The sequence below is a fragment of the Osmerus mordax genome, chromosome 15 (genome assembly GCF_038355195.1).
Source record: "Osmerus mordax isolate fOsmMor3 chromosome 15, fOsmMor3.pri, whole genome shotgun sequence".
Taxonomy (NCBI): domain Eukaryota; kingdom Metazoa; phylum Chordata; class Actinopteri; order Osmeriformes; family Osmeridae; genus Osmerus; species Osmerus mordax.
Window position 1 is genome coordinate 12,999,545 of NC_090064.1, and position 13,610 is coordinate 13,013,154.

A 13,610-nucleotide genomic window follows, 5' to 3' on the forward strand; every position below is an offset into this window, starting at 1 on the left:
ATACGACTCAACAGGGCAGCAAACGCATTCATATTTCATTCTCCCACAACCGTCATCCAAACAACTTCAAAGTCACCCCTGCACGTTGGTGCTTCATTCCGTCCTTTGTTTGATACAGAATGGACGGTTAAAGCAGATCAAGTTGTGTACGCTCACTTTATTATGCAACTCACATAACACATATGTTAAGAGTATGTGTACCGGTGGAAGCTCAACCAGTGTCACACTGAATAAAGTCAGTGGTGCAACAACAACCATCCCAACATTTGGGTCCTGGCAATATACCTGCCAAATGTGAGACCCAATAATTGAGATAATCAAGACAGAAAGACACTTACACACAGACCTGCCTTTATAATTAGATGTCTAGTTCTTAGGTCCTATTTCTGTTTCTGTTGGTTGTGTTTTTTTGTTCTGGCCATTCTGCAAAGTCCATAGCCTCTGCAGAATTGACCAATACCAAGTGTGCTATCAAAGCTGAGGTAAGTGGATTTTCTCTGACAATATGTGTGCATGTGTCACATGTGTTAGGTGATAGAAAAACAATCATGATAATACATAAGCCTTAGTCATTCAGAATTTTTCTCTTCTTGTGCTATTCTCTTGTTTTACAGTCTCACCGGGCTCCACTATTTAAATAGGTAGATATAGATTTAACACAGACCTTTGTTTGTGTTGTTGATTGCCCAAGACTCTATTTGGGACATTGGGCTGAGTTTCACCCCCTGCCCTCAATCGAGCTACTGGCTGACCCTGCAGATGTCTCTGTTGCTGCTTGAGCCCTACAGCAACACTTCCTCCAGAAACACAAACTAGCAACAGCACTACTAAAACCACGTACACAGCCTCAGGATACTGTTACTATTCCTCCTCTCCTTACACCTTTTCCTTTCATCTCCTCTTTTCTCCTGTCCTCACCCTTTTATCTCCTCTCTTATCCTTTACTCTGTTCTTTCATATTTCTCATCTCTAATCTGGTCTCCACCTCCCCACCCCTCATCCCTCCCAGGTTAGTTGGTAGAGAAACTCTTCCTGTCAGCTGACCTTTATGTTGATGGTGGCCACGCCCACCATTATGACAAGAGCCTCTGTCTACCCGACTTCCTTCGCTTCTCCTTCTACTCTAGGAAGAGAGGAAGTGTGTATGTGACACTAAAACCATTTCAATACCTATCTGAGTAATAATCAAGTTCATTATATTAGACAAGCACCGTCGTTCTCCCGGTGTTCCCTAAACTGTTAGTTGTGTTTGTCCACACAGGTCTGATAGCCTTGGAGAAACCTGAAAGGGAAGTTCAGTGTGGATCTAAAACAACCAGTGGTGAGAGGTTGTTACTGCAGGTTTCTTACACAAACAGGACGTTCTGCCAGGATGTTTTATCTACAGAAAATACTCTGACCTGGGTTAAATACATTCAGTAGACACAGTACAGTATCTTACATATTGCACCTCTGGTATTATCTTGTAAGCCAGACCACACTAGATTTTTTTTTGTGATTTGTGATTTTGGCCTTCTACCTGTATCAGCTTAGCTGTACCTTTACTCAACCCATCAACATTTGCTGATTTCTCTATGACAGCTTTGCTCCAAAGGTAACAATGACCTCTGTCCAACATACACACAGTGTTGTGTGTGTGAATGTGTGTGTGTAAGTCTGAGTTATACAATGCCCTTCAGGCCAAGGTGCACACCTGCAAGTCCCCATTTCTGCCACTAGAGGGCTCCTGCTCACCCTCCAAGCACCATGTGGAACAGAGAGGAGGAAGGCCTAAGTTTGGGATCTCCCACAATGCACCCTCAACCCTCCTTCTTCCAGGGAAGAAATCTTTCGTCCATCCCATAAGATGTGATCTAGCTATGAATGGATAGGTGTGAGATGCGTAGAGACAAACAGGCTTCCATCTGTCCTGTCATGTAGGATCAGATTTCCTTCCATGAGGGCAGGATGGTGGTAAGGAAACTTGAAAGGAAAGGAGAGAGAGAAGAAGGGAGGAAAGGAAGAAAGAATATACATCAGTGTCCATCTTTACTTACCACTGGCACCATCTTACAAGTTGAACAAAATCAAAGTAGCTAACGGTAACAGTGCATCAACTGTTTTGACCACCTGGTACTCGAGCCAGTATAGTTCCTGGCTGGTTTCTATTGTTGACTAAATACAGTATGCGGATCCATGAATGTATCTGGTTACAGATGTAGGGTGTATGTGTGGTTGTCCTGTAGAAGGTGTTCTACAGTGGAGACACCTGACACTGGTGAGGCTGTTCCTATGGGGGTGGCACACTGCTGGTGGTGGAGGTGAAGGTTCCTATGCGGTCTGTCACTGGAGATGCATGATGCTAGGTTTAGTGTTCAGTATATATACCTCGGCGTGCTGGAGGATGTGTGTGGTTACTTGCTGCTATGATCATCTGATGCTGTTGCCGTGGCAGCAGGTTGAGAGATCGCCCCGGTCAGCCATTCCTAGACAACAGATGTGGAATCATTAATTCAACTATGGATGACCATCTTGATATCTTAGATGGTCATGTCACACACACACATACAGACAGACACACACTCACACACACATACATACAAGATGTATGCAAAGACATGCGTGAACACACTCAAACACACACACACACTAACAGCAACCATATAACTGACAGAGCAGCAGCTTCTATTCCAGCTACAGGTCAATCATTTACTGCTGCTGATAGTTGGCCAGGGACACAGACTTGGACACTATCATTTTCCCATATGAGAGGCTGAGTTGGTGTGCGTTGTGGGGTTGTTTACTAGGAGTTGATGTTCTACTATTGGCCGGGGTGGTGGGAAAGGGGGGCAGAAAGGTCAACTACTAGACAGAGAAAAGAGAGAGAGAGAGAAGGATGGACAATCAGTTACCTAGACAGACCGACAGGCAGATAAACAGATCAGCTGATGGACAGACAGACTCAGAGATCCAAACAGGAAGAACTCTACAGTAGAGTAGCCAGGCTGCCAGACAGGCAGCAAGGCAGGCAGGCAGCCAGGCAAGGCAAGGCAGGTCAGAGCTAAAAGCACTTCAGCACTCCAAACTATTTGGATCCCTTGACAGGGCAGAAGAGAGCTTCATGTTACTACCTCAATACAGTCTGTCCTTCCTCTCTCACCTCTCTCTTTATTTCTCCTGTTTTCTTTCTAATTATCTTTTCCCCCTCGCTTTCAATCTGTACTGGGAAGATGGGCCAGGTCAGTCTGTGCCTGGTCTTAACAGGGTCCTCTTGGGGATGTGTATCTGGTCAGGGTATTACCCTGGGGTGAGAGGTCAGGAAGCTCTGTTAACCATTTATTTCCCTGTATGGGTCTCTAGTTCCAGTCCCTGGCTGGCAAAGGTTTTTAGTTCCAAACCCTATCTAGTACACCTATTCTACCCTCAAGGTGGCACAAGGACGAAAGACATGGGTAGAGAAAAACATATATATTTTTTTAAGCTACAAATGATATCTTCTTTTAAATGTAATTAAAGGAATGCTTCCAAACTACCCTCCCCCCCCCCCCCCCAATTCAAAAGGCTGGACTTCATAAAAGAATCGGCTTGTAAAAACAGCCTGTACAAGTTGCCTAGCATGCACAGTGGGTCTGTGTTCAGGCAGGCAGGCTGTTTTGGAGCAGTGGAGGCAGCAATGGAAGGCAAACAACTGTTACCTACAAATCATCAGTCACCATTGGAAACCGGTTTTTCTCCCCCTCCACTCCCCTCCCCGCGTTGTTATCTCTTCATTGACTGTGGAGCTAAAACTCCCCCCCCCCCAAAAAAAAAAAAGTTAAGACGCAAAACACCGCGCTACAAAGTTTTAACCGACCAGTTTGAGTACTTTGAGAATATTGAGATCAGGTCAGAAACACATTTTAGACATACGAGTAGATGGAAGGAGAGTATACGTGGGAGTCTGCTCGACTCAGTCTCAGCCAGTTGAGCAAGAGTGCCGCATATCGTTGTCATCCCCCACACCACCAACAGGTGTTGAACTCATGTGACTAGTCTCATGTCATTCACAGAGTTCAAATACAACAGGTTTTCATCGACGGAATCACATTTTTTATGAACTAACTTAATGTTCAATTGATTGAAATTTGAGTCGATGGTTAGTTTTCCTGAAAGTGGATTGGAGATGCGGCATGTCGGTCGCTTCCTCCCACTGCTCGGGTACGATGGATGAATCCACCCTTTTGTTGCTGTCGAAGTGGCAAGATGGTTTGTTCCTTGGCAACCGGGACCGATGTCATGGTTACGTACAATAAATAACATCACACAAACTTTATGTAGGCTAGTTTGGAGACGCGCAAGAACCACCGATGAATATCAACTTTACTGCGCACGTTAAGTCTTATTGATTAGGGGAAGCCGTTAAATCCCTTCGCTCTGATATATAGCCTACATCAGAGCAAATATACAGCAATTTCCTACCGCTTTGATCTTGTATTCCCTACAGCTCCCAACTATTTTGACCTGATCAACTAACTTACGTTGACTTATAAAGTTTTGTTCCTTGGTGAATGGTACTTTGCTTTGTGAATTTTAACCTAAAAATACCCTGTACCCAGAATTGGAGACATAGCCTACATTGCTGGACATAGTCTATTTTGCTTTCCCGAGAAGCACTACCCTTTGAGGTGTCACTGTCGTTTTTAGAGCCGAGAATGAGTTAATTGTTTGTCAACAGTTTAATTTAAATTTGAAAGTAAACCATTGAGAGTAAAGCAATTGATTACATTACAGTAGTGAATGTATCTCATCTGGTCCATCGTGAGATTGCCATTCTGTGAGTAGCCTTACATGGCCTACCGTGTGTGCGTACTATGCTACTAAAGATCAACGTTGTTGAAACTATTTGTGTGTTGTGTGATGGTTTGTGAGCTTAAGCTACATAGTGGCAGTAGTCCATATAGGAACTTATTTGATAGGCTTCTTAGAATGTTATAAGATAGTCTACATTTTGTAAATGTATTAGACACACGTTGTCCTCAATATCAGTTACACAAATACAATACGCTGTAATATAAATGCGATTATGAAAGAAAGAAAAGGTAGGCTACTTGATAGTTTGAGGCTAGCATTCACAGCTGCATCACACTCTATCTCTGCAGTCGCTGGGAGGTTCCAGGCTCCTGTGTAGCCTGCGGGCTCGGGCGGGGAGGGGATGTGGCGGCCAACGGTGATGGGGCTGGGAGGGGTCTGAGTATCTGTGGATGAGGGGCCTGCAGGAATGCGGGAGTAAATCAGAAGTAGCAGAAGAAACTAAATGTAACAACTGTAACTAGTTTATATGAAGGCAGAAAGTCCGAATGGACTTCATCACCCCATACAACGTGGAATACTTCACAAACATATCGTTTGAGTAGCCAACACAGTCATTTGGAAAAGCTATTTATATACCAAAAGCATCTGCCCCCCCCCCCCCGCCCCCCCCAGCACACACACGGCTCGAAGTCGTTACTAACACCGTGAGTCAACTGCTTTTCGTGATGTTGATCAACAGGGTTCTAGAACGTTAAGAAAGAACTGAAAATTCCGGGTGTAAATTTTACACTATCACCGAGCGCATACACTTCCCTTTCTCTACACAAATTTTCTCTGAAGCAGCCGGAGAAAAATCGAGGGTACCACGCCGTCCTCCACCTCGATAAAACTTTTTTTCTCTCACCCCCCTCCCTTTCCTTCTCTTCCCTCCCTGTTCTCTTTAGCCAGTCAGAGAGGTTCCTTTGGAGATGCTTACTGGCCGAAGTCTACTCACAGCAGCCTCCCCACGTCCCCTAGGCGACTGACTGGAGCAACACGTGATGCGCTTTTACTTATCAGGTTTAGGAGAGAGGAGAGAACAGCGCTTTGAGGACGACCGGAGAGGATAGCGAAATAAAGTGCTTTTCCTCTCGCCTCTCAACTCTTTTTTCTGTTTTCCTCTTCAGGAATTCAGAGAAAAGAGTGAGGGCAACAAAGTTGTCGAACTTTGCACATCCTCAGAAACGCCATTTTGATTCCTCTCCGGAACAACTTTGCTGCTTCTTTTTTCTCAACCCATCATCACCAGTCACCATCATCAGTATGTCTCGGCGCAAGCAGCCCAACCCCAACAAAGTCAAACGTAAGTAGCCTACCAAGCTTCTCGGATTACCTTCTCAAACTATTTACGTATGCTACCTCTTCTATTGTCGATATCTCGTGTCAAATATGTGTTTGGTCAAGTTTTTACTTGCAATGGGTCCAAGTATCAAAGTTGGAAGAGTTGTGCGGTTGGAGATGTTTTTTCTCTCGCAACTCCCGTCTGCTTCCTAGTTTCGAAAAGGAGCGATGCTCATCCATGATTAACCCCTCTGAGCGGAGGAATTTGACTTTGTCTCTTCCTCACACTCGATTATTTCTACCCGCTCAATAGTTACTCATTCCCACTTTAATTCAACTTTGGTTGTTCGCTTGTTCACCTCCACGCCCGTAAAGTTTTTTTCTCCCAGAATGATGGGAGCTCATGGAGGGTCAAAGTCTATTAGCTTGGTAACTAGCCACCGAGCATCCATATCTCTGGTGCACTTTGATCGAAGCCTAGCGGTAGCTCAGTTGCCATGTGTTGGTATAGCCGCTAGCAAGCTACATTTTGACCTTGTCGAGATGTTTTCTAAACTTTATTTTGTTCTTCTTGTTAACGACTAAAATGTTGAATGTGTATTTCAAGTCATAAATCGTCAAATTTGTAATTTCGACGATTTACCCGAACGGGAAGTAAAGCGAGACTTTTTCCATCACCTTGACCATCATTTTGTGACGCCTGTTGCATCCCCCAGACGCATTTGTCTCAGCTATACCTGTAAAAGGAACTTCCTTGACATTTGTAATTTAAACCAACATATTGCCAAGCGAACTTTTGTTCACATTATCAGTTTCCTTTACGTCATATTTTATATGGAGAAGGATGCTCAACTGCACTTTGGTGACGCTGTGCAAAGTTCATATAATTTTTGTGTAGTATACTGAGTAGAATCTTTTTTTTTACGGTTGTTCAGACGGTTTAAAGTTACACTATTGTGATGAATTGATGCGTTTCTGTCTCTCAGGGAACTGCAACGTTGCTCGAGCTGGTTAGATAATGGTTGCTAGGCATTTTCCTTTTTTCTCCCTTCGTCCCCCCCGCTCTCGTCGACTGCTTGTGCGCACTCACAGGGGTGGTGTGTTTGTAGTTGTCTAAAAACAAAATTTCTGGTAGCAACAAGTTGTTTGCGGATGATGCGGGTAACAGTTAAGTGTAGGTCCGTCGATTATAAGACACGGTGGTTGAAAATTGAAGATTCAAAACGTTTTTTGTGTCGAAGATAAACGGGGCGATGATCCTGCTCTCCTCTCGGCTCTCTCCGGGCGTTCGGAAGGAGGCAGGGAGGAGAGTACAGATCCGGATGAGCAGTTCGCATTCCATTACGAAATTCTACACTGTAGCCGCGCAGGCCCACGGCGACAGCCTTGATCAAACACATTCATTTTGCGACAGGCCCAACTTCTCCACCCAAACACTATATTACTATAAAAGTGCTAGTTACAATTTATTCAAGTTGATGGCATTTTAGAATGTGTGTTATATATCGTGTGAAGGAATCAGGCAACTTCAGACGATAGTCGCCTGGTAGCAACACGAGGGGCATGATGTGTTTGTATGCGTGTGTGTGTGTGGAAGGGGGGGGGGTGATGGGGGGATGGAGACGCGCAACAGTTGTTCTTATCAACCTAGTCGGGAGTTCCTGCCTCTAATAGTCCATGCCCAGCCTATCTGCAAATCCATGTTCCGTGAAGTGAACCAGTTTATCTGGTCTAAAAAACCCGATGGCGACTTTTGTTTTGAGAAGCGGTTGTTCTGTGGATGGTGCTGAGGATGTTGAGCAGGCTGCGTCCTCGTGCAGGCCCCGCAGTTAGTCAAGTGAAGGCATGTAGAATCAAGAGGAGGGGCGAAGGTGATAGAGTTATAGTTTGTGAAGTTATTCTCTTTGTTTGAGTAAGGATGAACTGAGCGACGACTCAAAACAAAACTACATTTGGTTTTCCGATGGGGTTTCACACAGGTTCATCTTAATGAGACTTTTTGCCTTTGACATTTGTTGATATGAAATTGAAAGCAAGTTAAAACATGTTCAGACCTAGAGGCTGGCCTTTAGCCTATAAGGCAAATACAATGCTATGATAATTTATTGAACTTGGTGAGAAAGAACCACATTGAAAATATGGTTTGGTGGTTTGAAATGCAACTTTATCTGACCTGGACAAAACAAAATTGATAATTGTTAACTTGATAATGAGGAAGAAAATACTGTCAGCTGTAAATTATCCTTTGTTTTGTACAAGGCATCCTGTCTCCTTCAGTAATGTTGTATTTAACATCTGATACTCTTGACTCAAATGGTAAATGGTAGTCTCTGTTGTCAAAATAGTGGTGGCTTTCTGATGACCTTAGAGCAGGAGTCACAAAGCTTAGTTCTAGCTTTTATAGTCCCCTATTGTGACAATGTGATAATAATTATTTTTGGTTTAGTAACATTATGCTTTAGCTGATTTGTTTAATGGATTGTTATTACTTTGAGAAAAGACGATGACATGGATTTATGTGGATTTCAGTGATGCCTGTGTTGGCCTTGTGTAAGATGTACTGGAATTTTATTTCTGTTAGTTAAGTTGTGGCATCTTCAAGTATTGTGTGTGTGTGTGTGTGTGAGATTGTGTGTGTCTCCTAGGAGAGGTGAATGGTGGTTCGATGCATGGAGATTCATCCTCAGGGGAGAGAGGAAAAGAGGCGTCTAATTAAAAGCCCTCAACCCCCCAGGGTCTCTGCTCCACACATTAGGCCAAGATTTAGCCCTAATTAGCCCCTCTCCTCCCCCATCCTCTCCTCCCCATCCTCCCCTCCCCCCTTCCTCCTCCTCCATCCCCATGGACAGATATGTTGTTTTCTTTCCTGAATGACAGTAAAGTAACTAAAAACGAAAACATTCATATCTCCACCTCATTCACTACCTTTTTTTCTTACCTTTTCTCCTTTAAAAAAATATATTTATTTGTCTCTTTTTAATTAGTCAGTAACCTGTTGATGCTCTGTGAGCCAGAAGGAAGGGATCAGGAGGAAGGGATGATGATGACGTGTGTTTGGGGGGGGGACTCGAACCGTTTTGAGTAAAAGAGTGACTTGTTTTGCCACGTGTAGCTGTCATGGCTAAACACAAAACACAAGTGGTGTTGTCGGCTCCGATGCTAATGAGGCCTCATGTGGGACTGCACTGTTGCACTAGCTTCCTTAGCCTAGCCTGGCTAGCCGCATTGATGTAGAGAAATAGGCAGCTTTAGCCTAGCATGCTCCTGATGTTAGCCTCCTGTACTTTACATATGTCTTGCCTAGCCTAGCTTACCATTGACTGCCTGTGTGAGTATTAGCACAAGCCTCATCTCAAACCGCTCAAAGTGCCAGCTAGCCTCCTTAAGGTGGGTGAGGGGGGTCTTGTGTCTCTGGCTGCAGAGCCCCCCCCGCTACCCCCTCCTCAGAGGTGCAGGCGAGCTGCTGCTGGCTGCTGGTCCTCTCTGGTCCTCTGGCTATTTATAACCTGCCTTTTTTAGATAAGATTATGTTCCATCCCCCAGCCCAGCCTAGCTCAGGGACTAGTGGGGGTAGACAGGGACCCCACTGGAGGTAGTCCTACAGGATTGTGGTAGGTTAGGGAAGGAGAGAGGGATGAGAAAAGGGAGATGAAGAGGGAAATCGGAGAAAGGGGCAAGGAGAGAGGGATGGGTAGAGGAAGTTGGGAACTGTGTTATGAAGGAGATTGGGGTTATGAGGTGCAGGAGGTAGAGGGGGGGGTAGATGGGTGAGGCATTGGGTTATGAAAGGAGGGAGAGAGATTGTGTGTGTGTGTGTGTGTGTGTGGAGGAGAGAGACTGGGAAGACAAAAAATGTTTTTCTTGACTGTTAACATCATCTAGGCCCTATTGATTTGGCCTGCTCCTATGGGTCACCTAACATTTGGAGGATGCGAGCGTACATGCATGAGCTATGCCCTGTCTCCCATGATGCATCAGTAGATCTGACAATACCAATAGCCAACATAGTCTAGCATGGTTGTTAGCTGCCTACTGTATTGTGTTAGGGTGGTGAGATAGCCGAGTTGGCTAGCAAATTATTAGCAGACTAGCCTGTAGTTTGATGTTTTTGTTATTAAGCTTGGTGGTTAGCCGTCTAGTCCATAGTGTTTGGATGGTTGGTTAGATAGTTAGTTACTGTAGCTTGGTGGTTTGTTTATGGAGCCGTAGCTAGGTTAGTTAGCTTGCCGGTTTGTTAGTCTGGTTAGACTTTATTCAGGTGTGGGCAAGCCAGAGTGTTTTCTAATGGGGGCTGCGCGGCCCACAGTCAGTGATGAGTGAAATCTGAGAAGTGGGTCCAACTGAGCTAAAGTAGGACAGTGCTGGTGCTCCCATTGTTACTGTGTGTCTCTGTGTGTGTGTGTGTGTGTGTGTGTGTGCACACTAACTTATAGATCCCACTTCAAAGAGTTTTTTTTCTTCTGCTGAACTTCCGTTACAGGTGTGGGCATCCAAGCTGCTGTGCACACACTCACATGCGCAGACGAACGATATTCCCTCCACTCTGCACAGTCCTTAGTTAGACCCCCATTGCCTGGGTGTATAGTCTGTGGGCTAGTGAGGTAAATATATGGGCAGAGGAGACGGATGAGGCCCACTCATCCATTTGTGGTACAGGACAGGCAGTCCAAACAAGACCTCATCTTTCTGTCTTTATATAGCGAGGCAGAAGCTGTCAATTCTACCCATCCTGAGATAGAGGGATGTGGAGGAGGAGAGATCTCCATTGGAATCAACAGGAAGTTTTCTACTGGTCAACCAATGCAGATAGCCAATGCAAAAGACTGCTGGATTGATTAAGCATGAAAGCATTGGAAACGTGATTATAATTCTTATTATGTCTCAAAAAGCCAACCATGGGTGAATCAATAGCCTAGATCTAATGGTATTGGGGCGAACGTGTGTGTAGATGGGCAGATAATACAGATTGGATGACTACATAGAGAGACTAAGCTTGATATCTGTCCCCTGGTCTGCTGTAGCCCACAGGGTGGGGTGCGGACCAGCGCCCACTGATAAGCAGGCTAGTAGGCGAGGATTAGGGCTGACTAGCTCTTGCTAAAAAGCTATGGGTGGGTCCAGCTCTCTCAGACTAGCAGGCGAGGGTGATGGTTAGGGCTGGTTAGAGTTGAAGATGGTGCTAGCTACTAACTATGGTCCCTTTCTCTCAAGGTTACGTGTACTTTAGACACCACAGCTGCACAAACACGTGCTCGCTCACACACGTACACACAACTGTCTGTATAGAAATGCTGACACAAAGACGCATGTATGGAAACAGACATGACATGAAGCACACACACGTATACACACACACACACACACACGGCCACCTTCAGCCTCAAGCAGGCAGCAAATAAAGCAGGTATTTACTGTGGGTCCAAAGTCTAACTCCAGGGCCATGTCACTGATGTGAAAGAATGCCAGGAGGGGAGGGGAGGAGGGAGGAGATGGGGGAGGGAGGGAGAGATAGAAAATGGAGCCTGTACCAGCAGCTGCAACAAGACTGTGTAGAAGATGGAGAGGGGGAGAGGAGAGAAGAGAAGGACAGAGGAGAAGAGTGGAGGGGGTAGAAGAAAGGAGGATCATAGGGGGATACAGGAAGTGAAACTGCCTACTGACTGAAGAAGGAGGAAGAGATGGAGGAAGTGGAGAAACAATGGCTCCACAACCCCCTTCTCTCCTCTCTTTTCTCCTCTTTTTTCTCTTGCACTCACTCCTTCCAAAGAGACTATCTGAAATGATTTGAAGGTACGGTTGTTTTGAAGTTGAACATGTTGAATGTATTCTAGAAGTTTGGCCTCCATCTCTGAATTATGTTAGCTGTCAGAGGGGGAGGAAATGGTTAATATGATGGAGAGAAAGAAGGAGACTACACGGGAGCGTGCGCAGTAAGAATGTTTCCCGCGCTAGCTCTTTCACTCCCACCCTCCTATCACTCTCTTTCTCTCTCTCTCTCTCTCTCTCTCTCTCTCTCTCTCTCTCTCTCTCTCTCTCTCTCTCTCTCTCTCTGTCTTCTCTATGTCTCTGTCTTCTCTATGTCTCTCTATCTCTCTCTCTCTAGGCTGTACTATTTTTTAACCCTCTCTTCCTCTCTTTCCTCACTGTCTGCTTGTGTGTACTCGCTCACCATTTCTGTCTCCTCCCTGTCGTCTTCCCTCTCTCCAGCCTGTTGCTTTCTCTCTCCGTTTCTCCCTCCCTCCCTCTCCCTCCTTCTCTCTCTCTCTCGTCCTTCTTGCTGACTAAACAGTCCTGTCAGCTGGCAGTTGCTCTGGGCTGAGGATTTGCGATAGCTTCTGGAGGCAGCAGGGGGAGGGGAGGGGAAGAGGAGGAGATTGAGAAGGGGAGGGGGGAGAGGGGGAGGGGTGGTACTCACAGACAGCACTTGTTGCTCACTGGAGCCAGGCAAGGAAGGGGGAGACAGAGGGAGGGTAAGAGGGAGTCTGGAGAGAGGAAAAAAAGGTGGTGCTTACACACAAAACTGGTTAGGCGATGCCGTTCTTGAATGTGTAACAGAGAGGGAGGGAGAGGATGGGGAAGAGCGAGAGGGGAGTGTGTGTATGCAAATAGATAGACTGAATTAGTTACCATAAAGTCTCCAGATTTAATTTACCGCGATGTTAGCACAGAGAGGATATGACACACCCTGTATCCTTGAAGACAGCCACGCCACATTCTAAATGTTCAACTTTTTGTTAAATTACTTAAGGATGTTTTAAGTAGAAAACAGTTTGATCGTCATTAAAATGATCTTGAAGGATGTGTTCTAGAACATGTCAAACAGAGATAGATCGTTAGCAAACAACAACCACAACAGAGTCTGTAAAAGCTGCCACTGCCAGCCAACCACAGGTGAGTCACCTGGCTGTCTGACAAGTGATAGGCCTGATGAACACACACACACACACACACACTCTTGGGCAGTCGAGTGGCTATCTACCTGTGATGCCAGAGTGTTGTGTGGTTTAAAGGCCTGCTTGTCCTACAGAGAGGCCGTCTGACTTGCAGCCTGACAATCTTGTTTCCTGTGCATCTGAATGGGCTGAGCTGAACAGGGAGCTAATCCCTATTAATCCCTGCGTAATACTGCCTCAATAGGGGATGCTCAGAGAGAACAGCTCTGTTAGTGCAGAGTAGAGCTGCTTCAATAGGGCATCCTCCGAGAGCACGGCCCCTTCTCCAAATCCTGTCTTAGTTTATGGTTCAGCCAGAACCATGCAGACACACTCATACCCACACACACTCCCTTCTTGCTCCTCCCCCCTGTCCCTCTGCTGAAAAGGTACCATTGTTTGTTCTGTAAACATGGGACACGCCTCAGTCTCCATGGCAACCAGACAACGCATGTATGCCCCAAGTCTTAGCTGCTTCTTGGGTGCTAGAAGAGTGCCCCCCCCCCTCCCCACCCCCCTTTATCTTTCTCCCTCTCTCACACACACAAACACACACACCTGAGTGGAGAGAATCCCACTGCACAGCTG

At 45.6% G+C, this 13,610-nt stretch overlaps 1 protein-coding gene across 1 annotated transcript in view; it reads left to right on the top strand.

Annotated features, from left to right (window-relative positions):
• The first annotated feature begins 5,869 nt into the window (after positions 1 to 5,869).
• Positions 5,870 to 13,610, top strand: part of rreb1a (ras responsive element binding protein 1a) — a 41,894-nt gene continuing 34,153 nt past the window's right edge. The window contains exon 1 of the mRNA XM_067251741.1: positions 5,870 to 6,112. The gene's annotated coding sequence lies outside the window, so the exon portion shown is untranslated. The remainder of the gene's footprint in view (positions 6,113 to 13,610) is intronic.